Source organism: Bufo bufo, chromosome 4, assembly GCF_905171765.1.
Source record: "Bufo bufo chromosome 4, aBufBuf1.1, whole genome shotgun sequence".
Taxonomy (NCBI): Eukaryota; Metazoa; Chordata; class Amphibia; order Anura; family Bufonidae; genus Bufo; species Bufo bufo.
Window position 1 is genome coordinate 194,823,885 of NC_053392.1, and position 24,450 is coordinate 194,848,334.

The window sequence follows — 24,450 nt, forward strand, 5'->3', positions numbered from 1 at the left end:
CCAGAGTAGCCATGACGTCCCCAGGATTGAGGATATGGCTGACTGACCTTATGGTTTCCATGCGAAACCTTGTTTTCCTTATAAATCGATTGAGGAATCTCAAATCGATGATCATCCGGAGATCTCCTGTCTTCTTGGGAAACAGGAACACTGGTGAATAAATCCCTAGGCCCCTCTCCCCTGCCGGTACCTCCTCTAGGGCTCCCTTGGAAATATAGTCCTGAATGTAAGATTCTAGGACCACCTGTTTGGCAGACCCGAAGTTTCGTGTGGCGATGAATCTCTCTGGGGGGAGAGAGATAAGATCTACCCGGTACCCGGCGGAAACTATGTCCTGGACCCAGGGGTCTGCAATCAACCGGCTCCAAGAGTCTTTGAAATGGGTAAGACGGCCCCCACGGGAATCTGGGGGAGGGGTACTGGAAAATCTAGAGGAGACACTGCAGGGGCAGCAGGGCTTATCCAAGAGCCTCGAGGAGGCCCATAGTCAGGAGGGTTTTGCCTCCCTGGTGGGTTTGCGGGGGCGTCTCGGATATTTACGAGACGGCCCCCCCCAATCTCTGCGCCCAGACTGCTGCCAGGACGACCTCCTCCCTTCTTTTCCTGTCTGGGGCGTCCCCGAAAGGGCTGCTGGGGGAGGCTCTTCCCTTTTTTATCGGAGAGCCCCTCCATTATTTTGTCCAATTCGGACCCGAATAACCTATCTGGTTAGAAGGGGAGCCCACAAAGGTTAAACTTGGATGCGTTATCCGCGATCCACGGTTTCAGCCAGAGTGGTCTGCGGGCAGCTGAAACTAGGGCCATAGTTTTGGCGGCCAGCTTCAGCTGCATCTGGGAGGAATCAACTAAAAAGTCCATAGCCAGGTTGGCTGACTTGAAGGCTGCCAGGATGTCGTCTCTTGATACGCTCTGGTCCACATCCGTCTGGATTTGATTAAGCCTAGAGCGTAGATAGGTGGCTACCTCAGTGGCCGCAATGGAAGTAGATGCGGAGGCAGCGGCCGCCGCGTAACCCCTCCTAAGGGTGCACTCTGCCCTCCGGTCTAGAGGGTCCTGCAGGCTAGACCCATCGTCTGCAGGGACTAGAGTGCGCCGGGACAACTTGGCTATAGCCATGTCCACCTTGGGAACGGAACCCCACGATTCCACCAAGGGTTTAGCCATCGGGTACATGAGTCTGAATTTTCTGGTAAGCACTGGACCCTTCTCAGGCTTTTTCCACTCTGTGCGCATCACAGAGAGGAGGGTCTCATCCACTCTAAAGACACGCTGTGTCCGACCGGCGGGATCGGAGGACTCCCCCATGTCAACATCCTGGTCCCCCGACCTGATGGACTTGAGTAACTTCTGCGTCTTTTCTGGAGGGAAAAAGCAAGAAGTAGATTCTTCTTCCTCAGAAGAAGAAGACCCCACTGAACAGGGGGTAGGTCTTTCGACCGGTGCGACCACCTCCATGGGAGTCTGAGAGGGACCTGGTAGCCTCTCATTAAGCAGCTGAACTACTCCCTTGATGAAATCATCCACGTATGTCTTGGTCCATTGGAACATCTCCTGCATCGTGGGTTCCGTGGATGCCGTGCGACAACTCTCACATCTGGAGTAAGGACAGCTGTCATCTAGGGGTGTGTTACATTCGTAACATGCCAAATGCTTCCTCTTGGCCCCAGCCTTCCGCTGATCCTGCTCCTTAGGGGAAGCCATAGTCTGTAATGGAAGAAACAAAACAGGTCATAACACCTACAATATCAGGAGGTGGAGAAAACCAGACCTTAAGGGGGCCCACCAGCACTAGAAGAAATAGAGCTGAAAGAAGAGGAAGTACAAAACCCAAGCAAAGCAATACTGCAGGAATATCACAAAGCACAGGAGAGCTCTGGAGCTAACTTGTGAAAGCAACGCAACTAGAGCACTGACTGATGGGCTCTGGGCGCTTAAAAGGAGGAAGCCCCGCCCAATGGGCGGGTTCCTGAAACGAGATCAGCACCACTCCCTTTTTTTTTTTTTTTCTCTTGTAGAAAAACCAGAGCCTATACTGGCTCTACCTATACGAAAATTGTCTCCCCAGACTAATCCTAAGTCCAGGATGTCCTTCTAGGGAGCCAGTTTAAAAGAAAGGTGAGTTTTATACATCACCGCAATGCTTCGGAAAACCGGAAGTGACGTAGCGCACCTAGGGCGCGTCACTTCCGGAAAATGGCGGCGCCCATAGCGCCGCACACATGCGGTAACGGAGGGACGGAGCACCGTCTACAGATGATGAGAGAAGAGGGGAGGGGACGCCCCCCTCCCCGACGGTACCCCAGACCGAAATCGCCATGATCAGGCCTAAAATAAAGGCACTGAGATCCATAGAAAGCGAGCTAAGCTTAAGGAGGGGAAAAGAACCCCTAAGCAATCTTCAGCTCCCAGAGAGGGAGCGACACGCCAGTCCACCTGTCCAGAGGACAGAAAAAAACACGGTGGGCTGGGGGGTGATCTCCTCCCTTTCAGGGAGCTGAAGATCGTTTATTGGTTCTTGGGCTCATTAAAATTCCGCCGGTCCTACCAGTCCACAGGGGCAGTTAACCCCATCTGTGCTGCTGTTGAGGACGTAAGGGAATACTGCTTTAAGAATAAATGCAAGTGAAACTAATTTTCATAAATTTTACACTTTCTATGAAGTAGAGTTCGATTCTAGCAGTCAGTAATTTCAAGCATACATGGGATTGTCATGTGCCGGAGGCCCAAGGCAGACCTCTGGGACGTCATGCAAACATGACACAGGCAAAACAGACCAAGGATCCACAGAGAACTTTATTGCAAGTTTAATAAAAGCACATGCCAGCCCAGTAAGCAGGTTAGGCAATAGTGGTAGCACTACCACAGAACCAAGTTCACCAGCAGACCAGAGGCAAACCCAGAGAGCGGAGAGCCAGTGAGCCCCATTCTTCACAGAGCCCCTGGTGGTGGGGATGAACGGCCAAGGGCTCACTGGTTGCACCTCCAGGAAGGTCCCGGTACACTTGGCCCCTACCTGCAGAGAACCAGGCTGGTGAAACCACTAGAGGAAAGACAAAAAAACTGGAACCCAAGGAAACACAGGACATGGAACAGACAACAAGATGAATGGGAACCATCACAGAAGCAGATGCCTGGACCTCAAGCGGAATGGAAGCATGGTGGTCTCAGGCAGAGCTGCACACAGACTACAGATTTACACAGACTCGAGATCCTCCCTCCGGAGAACCCAGGAAACCCTCTCACAAAGGCAGGACAAACACGGGATAGGAACAGAAGCAGAAAGGAACTACAGGCAGACAAGGATCAGAAGCAGTAGGCCAGAGCACAAACAAGCACAAACAAGCCGTGACACAAACAGAAATGCCTCCATACAAGGCCATGTTCACACACAAGGCCACAGCCAGCACACATCGCAGAACCAGCATGCATGGGAATACCCACAGCCAGTATACAAAGCGCATGCAGCCAGCCTGCACGGCACCAGAGACCATAAACACAGGCCACAGTTCACACACTACACTGAAGCCAGCATGCTGTCCCAAGCAACCAGCTAGCTTGCACTGCATTTTCATGATTCTCTTTAAGGGTGAAATCTATTTTAGACTTGAGGAAATGTTTTGTTAACCTCACTTCATTCCAACAGACCCTTTTTTGTTTCCAGATGCTTTTTTATATATATATATATATATATATATATATATATATATATATAGATGAAAAACGGACAGCACTCCAGGTAAAAGTAGATGGTGTTTATTCACCCATGTGGATGGCAACGTTTCAGCTCATACAAGAGCCTTTGTCAAGCTCTTGTATGAGCTGAAACGTTGCCATCCACATGGGTGAATAAACACCATCTACTTTTACCTGGAGTGCTGTCCGTTTTTCATCTATATATATATATATATATATATATGAGCTGAAACGTTGCCATCCACATGGGTGAATAAACACCATCTACTTTTACCTGGAGTGCTGTCCGTTTTTCATCTACTATTGACGGGGTAAGCTGCTACATCCCTGGACATAGCACCCTTTCTGTGTTGTTCTTCCGGTGCCGCCATTGTTTTTCTTTTTTTATATATATATATATATATACACACAGATGTAGCCAGTACCCCCAACTTGACCACCATGGTGCTCTACTTTATTTGCAAAGCACAGCCATTCTCATTCAAAGGGCACTCCAGTGCATCACTGTCAGCAAAAAACTAGCATCCACTTATTAGGCCATGCCTAAAACATGACCTAATAGGCAATGACAGATGGTAATCATGGGTATGGGTGCTTATTTTTTAGCCCATTGGTTTCCACATTCCCGGGATTGCATTTTAGGTGTTTGTAATTAGAGGTCAAAGGGAGCCAAGAACCTTTGGTTTTGTAGCTATTGAGTGGTTTGCTTGCTCAGGAGCGTTACCATAGTTCTTCTGTAGAAGGTGCAGAGTGTAAAATAGGGATCTTTATTAAAGTATTTCAGCCTCCATTGTTCTATATGCACAAAATATGGTTCCATAAAAGGAAATTTTCCTACTGGTCAAACACTGGCGACGTGCTTTTTCAAGGATTTTTTCATCTCTACTTACCATAAATTTTAAGCAGTATATTGTCAATGGCACAGAAGGGCAATTGCCCTTCCTTTGCCCTTACATCTGTCACCTAAAAGAAATAAAGATAGCCTGTCTATTAATGTGACAGCTCTCCCTTTAAGATTGATCAATGGCAAGAGACACAAATGCCATTACAGACAAAATGCACCAAGGTAAAAGGTTCATCTTCCACAAGAAATGAAAATTTTATTAACAAAATTACAATTTTCAGAGTATGGTTATTTACTGACGATGCACGAGCAGGATTCAGAAGGAAATGGCATGTCTAAGATACATTATACTTTAGTTAAATTACAAACCTGCTTATTATTGTGAACTATAGCTTGTAAATAAAAGCAGATCCAGAGGTGCTCCACGCATAGCAATAGATAGAATAATATTCAGGATGATTATCTGGAATATGCAAACACATAATGATCAGATTGTGGAGTCTGTATTAGAACATTTACATGATGACTTGTTTATTGGAGTAGAAAATGTGGTTGTCTCAGCATATTTTCGAATAGTTAGGAAAGATGCTCGCTCGGTGCAATGCTAATTGTTTAATTTCAATTATGATGAAAAAGCAACAACAGAGGTTGCAACTGTATCAGAAGTATACATATGGTGTATCCATTTTATACAGAATTTAGTTTTCTTATATGTCTTATACATTGCAGTTATTAAAGGCAAAAATTGCTTTTTAGCAGTCACATTACATGGTTGCTGAAATCAGTCCCCAAAAGCAGATCTCAGAGATGATGGTGTGATGACAGCAGTTTTTTGGCTTTTGAATGTATCTTACAGGACAAGTTTCATATGTTGATAATTATAGAGCCACATATATAAATAGGTGAAGAAGATCCAGGAATACTGTTCTCTAGATTAAGTAATAAAAATCTAATGAAGGCTATCGACACCTTTGATATTGAAAAAATGACTTAACAAATGTTATGAAGATATCTTGTTTTTTTTGTTTAGTTTTTTTTTGTTCTGGGCTGGGATATTCATTCCTTCATTCATTTCCAGACACCCTGGAAATTCCATTTTTAACTTATTCCTAATATACTTTTCTCAAATGGGTGCGTTGCTCCCAGTATTGCATGTTGGATGTAAGCAATATGTGCCTATGTGACAAAGCTGCATCAGCACAAATTCATTCCTGTACTACTTTCTTCTTCTACAGCAGCCCATGACTGATCTCTCTTGTGCTGAAGAAAATAATGGTGAAGACTCTGAAGAGCATGCAATTCCCTCTTCTATCTGTGCACACTGCTGTTTGTGCATTCCTTCCTATCTGTCACGAGTTGGAGGTCCCAGGAGAGACCACCGCGTCGTCAAGCAATAAACAAACGGAAATCAGGTACAGACACATAAGAGTTTATTGCACAAACAAAAACCAGGGAAGGCAGCACAGACAAAACATGAGCTCTATGTACCATCAGCACAGTGGGAGAAAACCCCCACTGCGCCACTGTCTAGTAATACTCCAGAGGGGCGTGACTAAGTAACTCCTGGTATTCACTAGGGCCCCAGAAGGTAGGGTTAGGCTTTGCTGCAGGAAGTTGCCAGGGTCCACTCTGGAGCGTGAACTAGACAGTAACAGCAGGAACGAATGGACAACAGGTACCAGAAGGTATCGACGGCACATAGGCAAACATAACAGACAGGCAAATACAAAACAGGGCAACTAATAACACAAGCAGAAATACATAGCAAGGAAACAGGAGTGACAATGAGCAGAGAAGGACTTGCTCCACCAGTGGTATACTGCGTGGCCTTGCGCATGCCACTCTGCTGCAAAGAAAGGTGCAGCAAGGGCTTGCAGAGCAGAGACATATAACATAACACAAGGTGACTCAAACATACCTGGCAGAACAGATAACAGAAAGACAGGAAAGAGGACGGGAAAGAGGATGTCAAAGAGGACGGGAATGAACAAGTAGGGAAACCCACAGAGCACAGACAGACAGACACGGATCCCATGGGTCAGCAGCATGGGAGAGAGAGTACAAACCAGGAGCAGGACAGGACAAGACAACACACACCAGGAGAGCTGACACAGAACTGAGGAAACCTCAGCCTTATATACAGGTTCCATGGGTGCAGCAGAAAGGCCACACCCATGGAGCAGAGAGAGGATTAAATCCTAATAGGCACACAGGTGAGTTAACCCATAAAGAACCACAAATGACACACAGGAACGGAGCTGCAGCGAGAGCATAGACAGAAGGTCACAGCCAGAGGTAACGACTGTGACACTAGACAGTGACAGCAGGAACGAATGGACAACAGGTACCAGAAGGTATCGACGGCACATAGGCAAACATAACAGACAGGCAAATACAAAACAGGGCAACTAATAACACAAGCAGAAATACATAGCAAGGAAACAGGAGTGACAATGAGCAGAGAAGGACTTGCTCCACCAGTGGTGTACTGCGTGGCCTTGCGCATGCCACTCTGCTGCAAAGAAAGGTGCAGCAAGGGCTTGCAGAGCAGAGACATATAACATAACACAAGGTGACTCAAACATAACTGGCAGAACAGATAACAAAAAGACAGGAAAGAGGACGGGAAAGAGGACGTCAAAGAGGACGGGAATGAACAATTAGGGAAACCCACAGAGCACAGACAGACAGACACGGATCCCATGGGTCAGCAGCATGGGAGAGAGAGTACAAACCAGGAGCAGAGCAGGGCAAGACAACACACACCAGGAGAGCTGACACAGAACTGAGGAAACCTCAGCCTTATATACAGGTTCCATGGGTGCAGCAGAGAGGCCACAGCCATGGAGCAGAGAGAGGATTAACTCCTAATAGGCACACAGGGGAGTTAACCCATAAAGAACCACAAATGACACACAGGAACGGAGCTGCAGCGAGAGCATAGACAGAAGGTCACAGCCAGAGGTAACGACTGTGACACTATCTACCAGCTGATTTAGTACAACCTGTGTGATCAGCCCTCCTGGAGTCTCAACACCCTATCTCAACACATTGATCTGTTGTGCAAAAACAACTACCCTATCCTAATATTTTATTTTTTATTATAATTGTGTGTTTCTGGAAGATTATCCAAAAAGTACATACAAACCGGATTCCAAAAAAGTTGGGACACTATACAAATCGTGAATACAAACTGAATGCAATGATTTGGAGGTGACAACTTTTAATATTTTATTCAGAATAGAACATAAATCACGGAACAAAAGTTTAAACTGAGAAAATGTACCATTTTAAGGGAAAAATATGTTGAATCAGAATTTCATGGTGTCAACAAATCCCCAAAAAGTTGGGACAAGGCCATTTTCACCACTGTGTGGCATCTCCCCTTCTTCTTACAACACTCAACAGACGTCTGGGGACCGAGGAGACCAGTTTCTCAAGTTTAGAAATAGGAATGCTCTCCCATTCTTGTCTAATACAGGCCTCTAACTGTTCAATCGACTTGGGCCTTCTTTGTTGCACCTTCCTCTTTATGATGCGCCAAATGTTCTCTATAGGTGAAAGATCTGGACTGCAGTCTGGCCATTTCAGTACCCGGATCCTTCTCCTATGCAGCCATTATGTTGTGATTGATGCAGAATGTGGTCTGGTATTATCTTGTTGAAAAATGAAGGGTCTTCCCTGAAAGAGATGACGTCTGGATGGGAGCATATGTTGTTCTAGAACCTGAATATATTTTTCTGCATTGATGGTGCCTTTCCAGACATGCAAGCTGCCCATGCCACACGCACTAATGCAACCCCATACCATCTGAGATGCAGGCTTCTGAACTGAGCATTGATAACAACTTGGGTTGTCCTTGTCCTCTTTGGTCCGGATGACATGGCGTCCCAGATTTCCAAAAATAACTTTGAATCGTGACTCGTCTGACCACAGAACAGTCTTCCATTTTGCCACACTCCATTTTAAATGATCCCTGGCCCAGTGAAAACACCTGAGCTTGTGGATCTTGCTTAGAAATGGCTTCTTCTTTGCACTGTAGAGTTTCAGCTGGCAACGGCGGATGGCACGGTGGATTGTGTTCACTGACAATGGTTTCTGGAAGTATTCCTGAGCCCATTCTGTGATTTCCTTTACAGTAGCATTCCTGTTTGTGGTGCAGTGTCGTTTAAGGGCCCGGAGATCACGGGCATCCAGTATGGTTTTACGGCCTTGACCCTTACGCACAGAGATTGTTCCAGATTCTCTGAATCTTCGGATGATGTTATGCACAGTTGATGATGATAGATGCAAAGTCTTTGCAATTTTTCGCTGGGTAACACCTTTCTGATTTTGCTCCACTATCTTTCTGCGCAACATTGTGGGAATTGGTGATCCTCTACCCATCTTGGCTTCTGAGAGACACTGCCACTCTGAGAAGCTCTTTTTATACCCAATCATGTTGCCAATTGACCTAATTAGTGTTAATTGGTCTTCCAGCTCTTCGTTATGCTCAAATTTACTTTTTCCAGCCTCTTATTGCTACTTGTCCCAACTTTTTGGGGATTTGTTGACACCGTGAAAATTGGAATCAACGTATTTTTCCTTTAAAATGATACATTTACTCGGATTAAACGTTTGATCTGTCATCTACGTTCTATTACAAATAAAATATTGACATTTGCCATCTCCACATCATTGCATTCAGTTTTTATTCACAATTTGTTTAGTGTCCCAAGTTTTTTGGAATCCGGTTTGTACAATATGTAACGATATTCAGATTACATCAAATAAAAGGGTATATCATACCAGAACCAAAAGTGGCCTTGCAAAGCTTATTCCAGCCGGATCAAAAATTAAGTCATAGTTAGCAAGACTGTTTTACATTGGCTGAATAAAAGGACAGTCATTGAAAGTCCAGCATATGTGGTTCATGGAAATCAACACATTAGAGGCAAATGAAGTGAATACCAGACTAATGAGACAAGGAGAAACTTAAAAGGAACAAAAGACAATCAACAGAACGAACACAGATACAAAAGGGAGAGCTTGTGACACAGGTGTGGGTCTACTTCACTACTAGTAGAGATCACCTGTTACCCCTTGCCTTATTGCTCTCTTCTGGAAATGCACAGACCCACCAACACTCCCCTATCTGTACGCTAGAGTTGCAGATATTAGAACAATGAAATATATGACTGCCTTAATACAGGATAAATTCTATTTGTGATCTTTCCCTTGCTTTGGAATTAACGTACCAAAGGAGTGGAACATGGAGGTAGGAACCAAGCTGTGCTGTAGAAATTAAAGCGGGAAAACATATGAGGGAGTAGATCCAACTTAAAGGCTTTGTAGTATTGATATGTAAACTCGTCCAGGCCCGGGGCCTAGGCATCTGGGAGATGATCGATAGCTTCCACTATATTTCATCTATTTAATTTAATGTTTGTGTGTGTCGTTAAATCGACAGTATCCCCCATAACAGTGGCCTCTACAGTACCCCGCCCCCTTAACAGTGAACTCCACAGCCCCTCACCCCTTAACACTGACCCCCCACAGTGCCCCACCTCCTTAAAATGGGACCTCCACAGCAGCCCATCCCCTTAACTTTGACCTTCACAGCAGCCCGCCCCTTTAACAGTGAGTTTCATAGCACCCCACTCCCTTGACCTCCTCAGGGGCCCGCCTCCTTAATAGTGACCTTTACAGCACCCTGCCCTTTTAGGGCTAGGTCTACATGACAACATGTATCACGTGACATTTTTTCGTACCAATTTTGCGCAATAATTTTTATAATGATAGGCAATGGTGTTGCACCGCGATATGCGACATGCTGCGACTGCAACACGACAGTCGCAAAAAATCCATCCAAGATGGATGCATGTAGCAGCTTAGTTGTGCCCTATGTTTTGTGTGACTTATTGTCGTCATGTAGCCCTAGCCTAAAGTGGACCTACAGCAGTCAAGAAAAATGGCTGGGTTGTTATGGAAACCTGGAGTAAAACTGTGTGTATGTGTAGACTAAGGGCCTGCAAGCTTCTATTGACTGATAAGGGACATGTGACCGTGTGTATGGCAGTTAGGATATGAAGAGAAAGACTTGCAGGCTTGTATTGGCTAATGCAGGTCCTTTTTTAAGAATATCTCAGGAACGGTACGTTCTAGAGAGCTGAGGCCCGGTCTAAAACCTTTCCGGACACCTGATGTACCTGTGTGCCAAATTCGGCGAATGAGTTTCTGTCTGTCTAGACGTCTGTCTGTCTATCTGGACGTTCTTTATGCACGACCAAATGACTGGACGGGGAATGGGCTGCTGTGGAGGTCCCATTTTAAAGTGGTGGGGCACTGTGGAGGGGGGGTCAGGGGGGGGAACTGTAGAGTTCACTGTTAAAGGGGCGGGGTGCTGTAGAAGTCACTTTTATGGGGGATACTGTCAATATCTTTTAATGACACACAGAAACATTAAATTAAATAGATTAAATATACCCGTGCAAAGCCGGGTCCTTCTGCTAGTCTCTTATATATATAAAAATGAGTTTCTGTCTGTCTGTCTGGAAGTCTGTCTGTTCTTTATGCGCGACCAAACGACTAAACAGATCTTCACCAAATTTGGTACACAGGTACATCAGGTGTCTGAGAAGGTTTCAGCTCTCTAGGACGTACCGTTCCTGAAATATTGCCAAAACATGACCTGCATTAGCCAATAGAAGCCAGCAAGCCTTTCACTTAAATCCGAACTGCCATTTACACGGTTACAGGTCCCTTATTAGCCAATAGAAGCTCGCATTTCCTACTTCAGGTTGCCATAACAACTGATCACAGGTTTTAGCAGTTCGCAGGTCCTTAAAAATGCAGTCATATGACGTATGATGGCACAACTACACTGCTACATGCATGGGGGGCAGGGGCCATCATCAAATGGACGGGCGCTGTGAAGTTCACTGTTAAAGGCGCGGGAACTGTGGAGGTCACTGTTAAAGGGGCAGGCACTGTGGAGGTCACTGTTAAAAGGGTGGGCACTGTGGAAGTTACTGTAAAAAGGGCGGGTACTGTGTAGGTCACTGTTAAAGGGGAGGCCATTATGAAGGTCACTGTTAAAGGGGCGGTCACTATTAAAGGAATGGGCAATGTGAAGGTCGCTATTAAAGGGGCGGGCACTGTGGAGGTAACTGTTAAAGTGGCAGGCAGTTCGGCGATCACTGTTAATGGGGCAGGCACTGTGAAGGTCACTGTTAAAGGGGGCAGCACTGTGGAGATCACTGTTAAAGGGGTTGGCACTGTGGAGGTCACTGTTAAAGGGGCGGGCACTATTAAAGGCATGGGCTATGTGGAGGACACTGTTAAAGGGGTGGACACTGTGGAGGTCACTATTAAAGGGGCAGGCACTGTGGAGGTCACTGTTAAAGGGGCGGTCACTGTTAAAGGGGGCGGGCACTGTGGAGTTAAGTGTCTGTTCTTTATGCACGACAAAACGACTGAACTGATCTTCACCAAATTTGGCACACAGGTTCATCAGGTGTCTCAGCTCTCTAGAACGTACCGTTCTTGAGATATTCCCAAAAAATGACCTGCATTAGCCAATGCAAGCCTGCAAGTCTTTCTCTTCAAATCCCAACTGCCATACACACAGTTTTACTTTACAACCCAGCCATTTTTCTTCACTGCTGTAGGTCAGCTTTAGGCTAGGGCTACAGGATGACAATAAAGTCGCACGACACTTAGGGCACAACTAAGCTGCTACGTGCATCCGTTTTGGATGGATCTTTTGCGACTATCGTGTCGCAGTCGCAGCATGTCGCATGTCGCGGTGCGACACCATAGCCTATCATTATTAAAGTTGTTGAGACAAAATTTTGCGCAACACATGTCGCCGTGTAGCCCTAGCATTAAAGGGGCAGGAGGTCACTGTTAAACGGACAGGCACTGTGGAGGTCACTGTTAAAGGGGCTGCCGCTGTGGAGGTCACTGTTAAAGAGGCGGGCGCTGTGGAGGTCACTGTTAAAGGGGCGGGCACTGTGGAGGTCACTGTTAAAGGGGCCGCACTGTGGAAGTCACTGTTAAAGGGGCCGGCACTGTGGAGGTGACTGTTAAAGGGGCCGTCACTGTGGAGGTCACTGTTAAAGGGGCCGGCATTGTGGAGGTCACTGTTAAAGGGCCAGGCACTGTGGAGGTCACTGTTAAAGGGGACGGCACTGTGGAGGTCACTATTAAAGGGGCCGGCACTCTGGAGGTCACTGTTAAAGGGGCGGACACTTTGGAGGTCACTGTCAAAGGGGCGGGCACTGTGGAGGTCACTTTTAAAGGGAGGGCACTGCGAAGGTTACTGTTAAGGGGAGGGCCTCTGAGGAGGTCACTGTCAAGGGAGGGGCTGCTGTAAATGTCCCATTTTAAAGTGGCGGGGCACTGTGGAGTTCACTGTTAAAGGGGTGGGGTGCTGTAGAGGTCATAGGGGATACCATCGATATCTTTTAATGACACACAGAAACATTAACCACCTGCCGCCAAGCTAACGCCGAAAGGCATCATTGCTGCGGCGCTCCCAGGTCACACTAACGCCAATAGGCGTCATCTCGCGTGAGCCGAGATTTCCTGTGAACGCGCACACACAGGCGCGTGCGTTCACAGGATCGGAAGGTAAGTGAGTGGATCTCCAGCCTGCCAGCGGCGATCGTTCGCTGGCAGGCTGGAGATGCGATTTTTTTAACCCCTAACAGGTATATTAGATGCTGTTTTAATAACCGCGTCTAATATACCTGCTACCTGGTCCTCTGGTGGTCCCTTTTGCTTGGATCGACCACCAGAGGACAGTGGTGGTCGTATGATTTTTACGGATCCACTGATACATGGATCGGATCCGCAAAACACATACGGACGTCTGAATGGAGCCTTACAGGGGGGTGATCAATGACGGGGGTGATCACCCCATATAGACTCCCTGATCACCCCCCTGTCATTGATCACCCCCCTGTCATTGATCACCCCCCTGTAAGGCTCCATTCAGACGTCCGTATGATTTTTACGGATCCACTGATACATGGATCGGATCCGCAAAACACATACGGACGTCTGAATGGAGCCTTACAGGGGGGTGATCAATGATGGGGGTGATCACCCATATAGACTCCCTGATCACCCCCCTGTCATTGATCACCCCCCTGTCATTGATCACCCCCCTGTAAGGCTCCATTCAGACGTCCGTATGATTTTTACGGATCCACTGATACATATTTCGGATCCGCAAAACACATACGGACATCTGAATGGAGCCTTACAGGGGGGTGATCAATGACAGGGGGGTGATCACCCCATATAGACTTCCTGATCACCCCCCTGTCATTGATCACCCCCCTGTCATTGATCACTCCCTTGTCATTTTTCACCCCCCTGTAAGGCTCCATTCAGATGTCCGTATGTGTTTTGCGGATCCGATCCATGTATCCGTGGATCCGTAAAAATCATACGGACGTCTGAATGGAGCCTTACAGGGGGGTGATCAATGACAGGGGGGTGATCACCCCATATAGACTCCCTGATCACCCCCCTGTCATTGATCACCCCCCTGTAAGGCTCCATTCAGACATTTTTTTGGCCCAAGTTAGCGGAAATTTTTATTTTATTTTTTTCTTACAAAGTCTCATATTCCACTAACTTGTGTCAAAAAATAAAATCTCACATGAACTCACCATACCCCTCACGGAATCCAAATGCGTAAAATTTTTTAGACATTTATATTCCAGACTTCTTCTCACGCTTTAGGGCCCCTAAAATGCCAGGGCAGTATAAATACCCCACATGTGACCCCATTTCGGAAAGTAGACACCCCAAGGTATTCGCTGAGGGGCATATTGAGTCCATGAAAGATTGAAATTTTTGTCCCAAGGTGGGGAAAGGGAGACTTTGTGAGAAAAAACAAAAAAAATCAATTTCCGCTAACTTGTGACAAAAAAAAAAATTCTATGAACTCGCCATGCCCCTCATTGAATACCTTGGGGTGTCTTCTTTCCAAAATGGGGTCACATGTGGGGTATTTATACTGCCCTGGCATTTTAGGGGCCCTAAAGCGTGAGAAGAAGTCTGGGATCCAAATGTCTAAAAATGCCCTCCTAAAAGGAATGTGAGCCCCTTTGCGCATCTAGGCTGCAAAAAAGTGTCACACATCTGGTATCGCCGTACTCAGGAAAAGTTGGGGAATGTGTTTTGGGGTGTCATTTTACATATACCCATGCTGGGTGAGATAAATATCTCGGTCAAATGCCAACTTTGTATAAAAAAATGGGAAAAGTTGTCTTTTGCCGAGATATTTATCTCACCCAGCATGGGTATATGTAAAATGACACACCAAAAAACATTGACCAACTTCTCCTGAGTACGGCAATACCAGATGTGTGACACTTTTTTGCAGCCTAGGTGGCAAAGGGGCCAGATTTTGATTTCAAATTACTGCTCACGCATTCGGGCCCCTAAAATGCCAGGGCAGTATAACTAAACCACAAGTAACCCCATTTTGGAAAGAAGACACCCCCAGGTATTTTGTTATGGGCATAGTGAGTTTATGGAAGTTTTTATTTTTTGTCACAAGTTAGTGGAATATGAGACTTTGTAAGAAAAAAAAAAAAATCATAATTTTCCGCTAACTTGTGACAAAAAATAAAAAATTCTAGGAACTCGCCATGCCCCTCACGGAATACCTTGGGGTGTCTTCTTTCCAAAATTAAGTCACTTGTGTGGTAGTTATACTGCCCTGGCATTCTAGGGGCCCTAATGTGTGGTAAGTAGTTTGAAATCAAAATGTGTAAAAAATTACCTGTGAAATCCTAAAGGTGCTCTTTGGAATGTGGGCCCCTTTGCCCACCTAGGCTGCAAAAAAGTGTCACACATGTGGTATCGCCGTACTCAGGAGAAGTTGGGCAATGTGTTTTGGGGTGTCATTTTACATATACCAATGCTGGGTGAGATAAATATCTTGGTCAAATGCCAACTTTGTATAAAAAAATGGGAAAAGTTGTCTTTTGCCAAGATATTTCTCTCACCCAGCATGGGTATATGTAAAATGACACCCCAAAAAACATTGCCCAACTTCTCCTGAGTACGGCAATACCAGATGTGTGACACTTTTTTGCAGCCTAGGTGGGCAAAGGGGCCCACATTCCAAAGAGCACCTTTTGGATTTCACGGCCATTTTTTACAGATTTTGATTTCAAACTACTTACCACACATTAGGGCCCCTAGAATGCCAGGGCAGTATAACTACCCCACAACTGACCCCATTTTGGAAAGAAGACACCCCAAGGTATTTTGTGATGGGCATAATGAGTTCATGGAAGTTTTTATTTTTTGTCACAAGTTAGTGGAATATGAGACTTTGTAAGAAAAAATAAAAATAAAATCATCATTTTCCGCTAACTTGTGACAAAAAATAAAAAGTTCTATGAACTCACTATGCCCATCAGCGAATACCTTAGGGTGTCTACTTTCCGAAATGGGGTCATTTGTGGGGTGTTTGTACTGTCTGGCCATTGTAGAACCTCAGGAAACATGACAGGTGCTCAGAAAGTCAGAGCTGCTTCAAAAAGCTGAAATTCACATTTTTGTACCATAGTTTGTAAACACTATAACTTTTACCCAAACCATTTTTTTTTTTTACCCAAACATTTTTTTTTTATCAAAGACATGTAGAACAATAAATTTAGAGAAAAATTTATATATGGATGTCGTTTTTTTTGCAAAATTTTACAACTGAAAGTGAAAAATTTCATTTTTTTGCAAAAAAATCGGTAAATTTCGATTAATAACAAAAAAAGTTAAAATGTCAGCAGCAATGAAATACCACCAAATGAAAGCTCTATTAGTGAGAAGAAAAGGAGGTAAAATTCATTTGGGTGGTAAGTTGCATGACCGAGCAATAAACCGCTAAAGTTGTGGAGTGCCGATTTGTAAAAAAGGGCCTGGTCACTAGGGGGGTATAAACCTGTGGTCCTTAAGTGGTTAAATGAAATAGATGAAATATACCCGTGCTAAACAGCACAACAGAGCACCCAAACCAGATAAGTAGTTAAGATAAGGGGGAAAAAACTGCCTATTAAAAGACTAGGCATGGAGTTCAAGCAGGAGAACGGTTCATTGAGGATGGTGGTCCACGGGAAGAAGAGATGATCCTGATGAAGATCCGTCTTTCTCTTCTGCTAAACTGGAGTCCAAATTCAAGGGACAGACCATTGGGCCTGGCATAGTTCAGTATGAACTGAGGGACTAGCAGACGTCTGTCGAGGAGGTTAAGTGAGGGGGCATTGAGGAGGCTGGAGAAATACCTTCATCTTATAGCGTGGCTCAGGGGGGAGGATGGTGAGCCACTATGTTGCAGGAAGCTCATTATTAAGCGTTGATGCTAGCCGGAGTACCTCAGCCGCCGGGGACAGTTGTGTGTCTCGCATGGAGTCCTTTAAGCGGGGTAGGTTGGTGCTTGAGTTCACAGGAGGGTCAGAGGGCTTTCCAAATGTAGCTGTTTCAGAGCGGCAGGTTGTGGGAGCCACAGCACGTTGATGCAGAGTTATGGCAAGATGCCGGAGGATGAGTAGTGCTCCCCACAGAAGAATTTGGCCTGCTGGCTCTTGTCCAGTATGCCTCCAAGGTCTATAGAGGTGATGCAGGATGCTGTAGAGAAGCAGGTCTCTGGAACAGAGTTTTCTTCCCCATTTAAGAGCAGTTGCCCGATTAGCGAGTCAGAAAGCTTGCAGTGTGTAGCTGGAGCGGTGCACTTAGGCTGCCATCTTTAGCAGTTTCTGGACACGCCCCGCTAATTCTATTTATAACACTGAGAAAGGTGAGAACAGAGGGAGCTGATACAGCCAAGAGCAGTGTGCTGTCCAAGCTATGACTGAAGCAGCAGAACAACCAGCTACGATAAGGAGTTACACTGACTATATTACAACAAAATAGTAGGGCTAAGATATTTTTCATGAAGACTTTTTAGAATATTGTTTTAAAGGGGTTCTCAGGACTGAAACTAACACAGTGTACGGAGTCAAAAGCAGACAGCTCTGTGTACTGTGTAGTGGCACTGTCCAGGTACTGTAGCCTTGCTACAGCATTCCTCTGGTGACAAATAGGTATTACCAGTTGGGTGAGTGTCCTGTCACACTATGCCACTGTCTAGTGCTGACTATGTCAGACTGTGCAGGGACAGACCATTTTTTAGGCAATGGTAATGCCCGATTGTGAATTTATTCATAAATATTGAGGAAGAATAACACAGGACAACACAATGCTGAGTTATAAGAAAATAGTCTCCTTATCCTTATTTCATATGAATACAAATGTTTACTAAAACAAACATCTCAGGAGTAATCATGGGTACTCTTTATATTGATTTCCAAAATGTGCTAACACAAAAGCTAAATGTTTTTTTATTTTTTTTTATTTTCTATGTATCAATGGATGTCCTCAAACCCACACACCCACCCTATGGGCTAGTTGTGCACCTTTTCAAAGTAGGATGCATTGAAGCTATATTAACAATACTAGAAAAACAATGGCAAAATTATACTAAGTACATACACAAGAAAGCTGCACTTACCCCACTAAATATTATTTTTTCAGCTCATGGTTATTTAATATATGGTATTAATCAAATGGTGGTTACTGATGGAGTATAAGAAACTCCATTTTGTCTTATTCAGCCATGTGTATTACATTTGGTTAGTGTACTTACAAAATGTCTCTTCCCCCTTATGGAATGTGTGACACTTCCTGGGCTGTTTCAAGAAATCCATACATTCCTTAGTTTGTAAGTATGAACAGTCCTAGCCATATAAGGTCATCTGGCTCAACTGTATGCTAGCCCATGTGTATATACCTGATTGGTCAAATGCTGTTACTATGAGTCAGCTATTATGTTAATGCAGAAGCTTATGTGTGACCATATCATAGGTCAAATACTAATGCTAACATATGATTGGATGTAAAGGAAGCTTAACCCCCTCTATTATAACTGTTTGCCAACTGTGAAATAAATCAGAATGGGTTAGAACTACACACATTTCAGTGTTATCTTATTCATTCTCCCGGTACCGGTTTAGACTTAATTCAAGCTGATTGCCGAAATCTGAAGACAGGGACAAGTTAGGTAAAAGAGAGTAAATTTTCCTAACAGTTCTGGGGACTCAGTCCGGGATTGGGAGGGTCAACTCTTCAGGTCTACAGTGAAAGACATCAATTTTTGTCCTCCTTGGACCTGGGAGCAATGACCAAAATCTCATCCAAGTAAGTCGAACCATCTATTTATGATTTCGGTGAATTGCGGTGTCTGGGACACGCAGAAGCTATGATAGCTTTAAAAAGTTGTTGATTTTAAGAAGCTCCAGGAGCTCATATCAGTATAGTGCACTAAGGATTTCTGTTTAGGAAACAGAAGGTTACAAGCTTGGATTAACTCTTATATATATAGTATAAGTATTTTAGAAGTAATAAGATTATCTGTTTGTGTGAGATACTGATCGGTTGGTAAGTGTACGGTCATATCCCACTGTTATTATCAAATTGATGTATTTTGGGTTAACTACTGTTAATGTGTAAAATTGTTTGTGTTGTGGAGGACTGCAAGACGCCCCAGTTTTTCGGCTAGGATCTGTGATCTGTTGACCCAGAAAATTTGAACGCAAGTGGCAGTCCGAAACAACAATAGTCGATAGGGGTCCAAAGAGTATAGAGAGACATTAAGATACGAATCAGCTGATCAGTTGACAGGTCTTGTCGGCGCTATTTCAGTGCAGTACAGCCAGTCCTGACAGTGATTGTCTCACTTATTCTTTGAACTATAAATACTAACATGGGAGGACAAGGGTCTAAAACTAAATTCCCTAAACCAGAACCAGGAGAAACTTGTAAAATCTATGTAGCCCGTGTTAGTCCAACAAACTATTACCTGATCAACCCGTGGGTAGATAATCTAGCAGGCTGGACTGAGGTAATGGATGCTGCAGATCCATTCCCCAGGGACGGTGATAATAGTATTTATCATATGGATATGGTCAAAGTACTATGTCTAGGTGATAAAACAGCCTGGCCGCATTTCGATGCGGATCCTTCCTGGGACATTGAGTACATGTCCAGGGGTGCAGAACAATGGCTGGAAATAGCCCCCCACTGGTATGATGCAGGTAATAGCAAGAAGAATAAGAATCTAAAAAGTCCCAAAAATGATAGGTCTCTACATGAAATAGAACAGGAGGTAGGTACAAAGAAGAGAAGTCAGAAATCCCCTCCACCTTATAATAAATCCACCCCCACGGCACCTCTGTACCCAGTTCTGACTCAGATTGAGGAAGATGCTGTAACAGCGGTTATACCATTAAAACTAGAAGAAAAATACCGACCCTCCATGCCAACATTTGGAAACATAATAGAGCGCAGTCTAAATATTGGCACACCGCATACTAGTTATATTACACGCAGTACCTGTAGAATGAAAGATGAAACAGAAAAGGAAGAATCAAAAGAGGGAGTCCAAGTAATTGCTCCCTTTCTGACAGTAGGACAACACTTAGTAAAAAAGCCCATAGAAATAGAGGATCTCAACAAAATTATAAAGTATTGTCCCAAACCTTCCATAGCCCCACTGGGGACTATTACATACCTAAAAAATGCCTGTAGAGGGCGCAACTACACACAGAAAGATTTAAGGCTTATCCTGGATGGTATTATTCGAACACACACAACATGGAATTGGGACAAGGTTAGCTCCATATCTACTATTACACAATGCAGTGATGCTCTAGATTATGTATGTAATACAGAAGAGGGTCAGAAAAGGATATGGGCGGAGATTGAGGAACATATGAATGAGGTATTCAAACAAAAATCTTCATTGCCCGTAGCAGTAGCCTGCAAACAGAAATCTGCTGAATCAGTCACTGAATTTTGGAAACGATTTATTGATTGCTGGAAGACCGAGGCGGGTCTACCTGTACGTGGCAATGACAGTTTGATTATTTCCACATTTGTAAACAATCTATCAGATAAATTGATCTTAACTGTAAAACAAAATGTGTCCTCTTGGACTTCAGATGCAATTGATGAGTTTGAGAAACATCTCTTTGAAAAGGAAGCAGCTGGATGCTTTGAGATTAGGAAAGCAATTTCCCCCACACACGCATATGCTAGCAGAGGGAGGGGGAGAGGGAGGAGGGGCAGAAATAATAGAACCTACAATGAAAGACAGGACTCATTGCCAAATAATTGTTGTTATAACTGTGGAAAAGAAGGACATTGGGCACGTCAATGCCGTGCGCCAAGACGGGATGGGAGAATTCAAGATTACAACACACAGAAACCTGACATTCAGTCACAAAATAATCAACCAAGTCAGATAAACCACAGACAAGGTCCACAGAGTCAGCCCAGATTCCCATTAGATTGGCATCAGCAAAACTCATACTGAAGATGCCCAGAGGGACAAAGCCCAGCTTTCACGCAGGTCACAACACATTGGAAGGACACACCAGTAATTCTACTTAGAGTAGGAGGAAGAAAAGTGGGGTTTCTAATAGATAGTGGAGCTACTTCTAGTGTGTTGAACAATTCAATGTACAAAGGGCCTTTAAGGAAGTGTGCGCCCTCTATGGGAATAAATGGGGTACTGACGAGGACATACAGAACAGATTCCTTACCAGTAGAAACCATTGATAGGGAATACATTACAAATCATGCTTTTAGCATCATACCTGAATGTCCTGTGAGTCTTCTGGGAAGAGACTTATTCATTAAGTTAGAGTTGCAAATTACTGTTGAGAACAATGGCATCAGTGTATACTCTGATGCTTTGCCCATAATAACCCCCACACCTCTGATCTTTACAAACTTACAAGATCACTCAGAATTAGAGGAAATAGACCCATCATTATGGGCAAAAGGGGACTATGACACAGGATTCATTGACTGCACACCATACAAAGCAACCATCAAAGAGGGCAGTACACCTGTATATCAGAAACAATACCCACTGTCAAAAGAGAAACTTGATGGGCTTAGGCCAATGATTAAGGAATAGCTACAAAAGGGAATCCTGGAAGAGGTGATTTCACCCTACAGTACGCCCGTGAATCCAGTGACAAAGGCAGATGGTACTACCCGCTTTGTACAGGATTTAAGGGCAATAAATAATATCATTGTGCCTATTGCTCCTATTGTCCCAGATGTCACTTCACTTCTTTCTGCAATTCCTGCAGACGCTGTCTATTTCAGTGTGATAGATCTGAAGAATGCTTTCTTCTCTATCCCAGTTGATAAGGCAACCAGAATACTTTTTGCTTTTTCCTTTGATGGACGACAACTGACCTGGTGCAGAATGCCTCAGGGATATGCTGATTCACCTGTAGTGTACAGCATAGTCCTCCAAGCCACGTTAAAATCATGGTACCCCCCCAAGGTTCTGTGTTGCTGCAATATGTTGATGATTTGTTACTGTGTAGCATGTCAGCGGAGGCCAGCATTCAGGATGGTTTATCACTGTTAAAATGGTTGTCAGGATGTGGTCACAAAGTGACACTTAAGAAAATGCAATGGTGTAAAATGCAGGTTGAATACTTGGGCTTTGTCCTCACAAAAGGTGAACGGAGAATCAGCGCAGAAAGAGTCCAGTCTATTGCGGGTTTGGTCGCCCCGCACACCAGGAAAGAAATGTTATCTTTCCTTGGTATGATAAATTACTGTAGACAATGGATTCCTGATTGTTCTTATTACGACAATGTTTTGAGGCAAGCCACTCTGGATGGAAATCCAGATCTGATTAAATGGTCTTCTGAAATGTACAATGCATTTGATTGTCTGAAATGTTCACTCATGTCGAGTCCAGGGCTGGGCCTCCCTGACTATAATATGCCCTTCCACATGTTTGCACGCCAAAATTGTAAAACCATGGCGGGGGTACTGACACAAGAACACGGAGGCAAGTTGCATCCTTGTGCGTTTTTCTCAAAGGTTATGCCCACCTCTGTCCAGGGGATGCCGGCATGTCTGCGTTCCCTTGCAGCCTGTGCAATGATGGTAGAATTAGCAACTACTTTCACCCTGGGACATTTAACCTTCTTGCACACTACACATGATGTTGTAGGCTTACTCAGAGGTGTACATACACAACACATGTCAGCACAAAGATTATCTGGATATGAGATCCTGTTGCTCAGTAACCCTTCACTCCAGATTAAATATGCATCTAACATTACAGGACCAGCACCTATTTTGAATGCATTAATAGGGCTGAAAAGAACAGAAGATGCCCTTCCTGACACACATGATTGCCTACAGGTGCTCAATCATGAGATGTCACCTAGGGCTGACTTATCAACTGTTCCCATACCTGATGCACCAGAAGTTTTCGTTGATGGTTCATGATCTCGCCCCACTGATACTATATTCTGTGCAGCATATGCTATTGTTATGCTGCCAGATATAGTCTTGGAAGCAAACCCAATTCCCATCCAGTGTGCACAGGCAGCTGAACTCATTGCACTCACAAGGGCTTGCATACTACACACCAATAAACCTGTCACTATTTACACAGACAGCAGATATGCTCATGGTGTAGTATGGGATCATGGAATGATTTGGCAGAGGAGAGGATTCACTGCAGCAGACGGTAAGAGAATCTCACATGCACAGCTAGTCACGGACCTCTTGGCTGCAATCAGATTGCCTTCAGATCTAGCTATAGTACATTGCAGGGCACACACAAATGTAAAAGACAGAATTTCAAGAGGTAATGCATTTGCAGATAGTGTAGCTAGAGACACAGCCAAGAGTAATCCAAATAGAATGAATCATGACAATTGGGAAATGGCAGTCCTACACCCACCCTCACCTGATTTGACACACATGCTAACAGACCTACAAAGGTATGCAACTGAAACAGAGGAGAAGAATTGGTGCTATCCAATCTTGCAGAAAAATCCAAAGTCTGGATTGATCTGCAAGGAGGGGAAGCCTTGCATACCTCAGCATAGTGCATCCATCTTCATTGCACACTTTCACGGGGTAGGACACAACAGCATACAAACTACCCATATGTTGATGAGCCAAAGTTTTTACATCACTGATAGCAAACAGCTAGTCACAGACTACATACACAGATGTATTACGTGCTTGAGAAACAACCCTAACAACCCACTGAAAATACCTCACCAACACCTTGACTACCCCACTACACCATTCACCCACTTGCAGGTGGATTATACGCATATACCTAAAACAAAAGGGAAACAAGAGTATGCATTAGTGATAGTGGACATGTTCTCAAGGTGGCCAGAAGTCTTCCCTACAAAGGCAGAAGATGCTAAAACTACAGCCAAAATTCTGACTCAGCAAATAATCCCAAGGTGGGGCTGTCCTCTGGTTATTGAATCAGACCAGGGGCCGGCCTTCACCTCAAAACTTAACAAGGAGGTAGCTAGACTGTTACAGGTGGAATGGAAATTTCATATTCCATACCATCCACAAAGCTCAGGCATTGTGGAAAGAATGAACAGGACAGTTAAAGACAAACTCAGGAAGGCCACTGCTGGTACATTTGAAAAATGGAAGCAAATCCTACCCATAATACTTGCAGAAATTAGAATGACGCCTAATAAGAAGTTAGGGATGTCACCATTTGAAATTCTCATGGGTAGGCCTTTCCCCACACCATTGGCAAAACGCCCCCTGGTGGTCCAGGAAGGGGACTTGGACCAGATCTCAGATTAGTATGTTACTAATCTGATCAAAGTCCTCAGTCAAACTGAAGAAAAAGTTGCTTGTAAGTCTCCTTCTCTTCCACAGGAACCAACCCATCCATTCCGGGTAGGCGACCAGGTGATGATCAAGATCTTAAAGAAGGGAAAGGAACCAGGAAGCTTCACCTACGGACCACCCACCGAGGTAGTCGCGATCACCAGAACAGCAGTCCT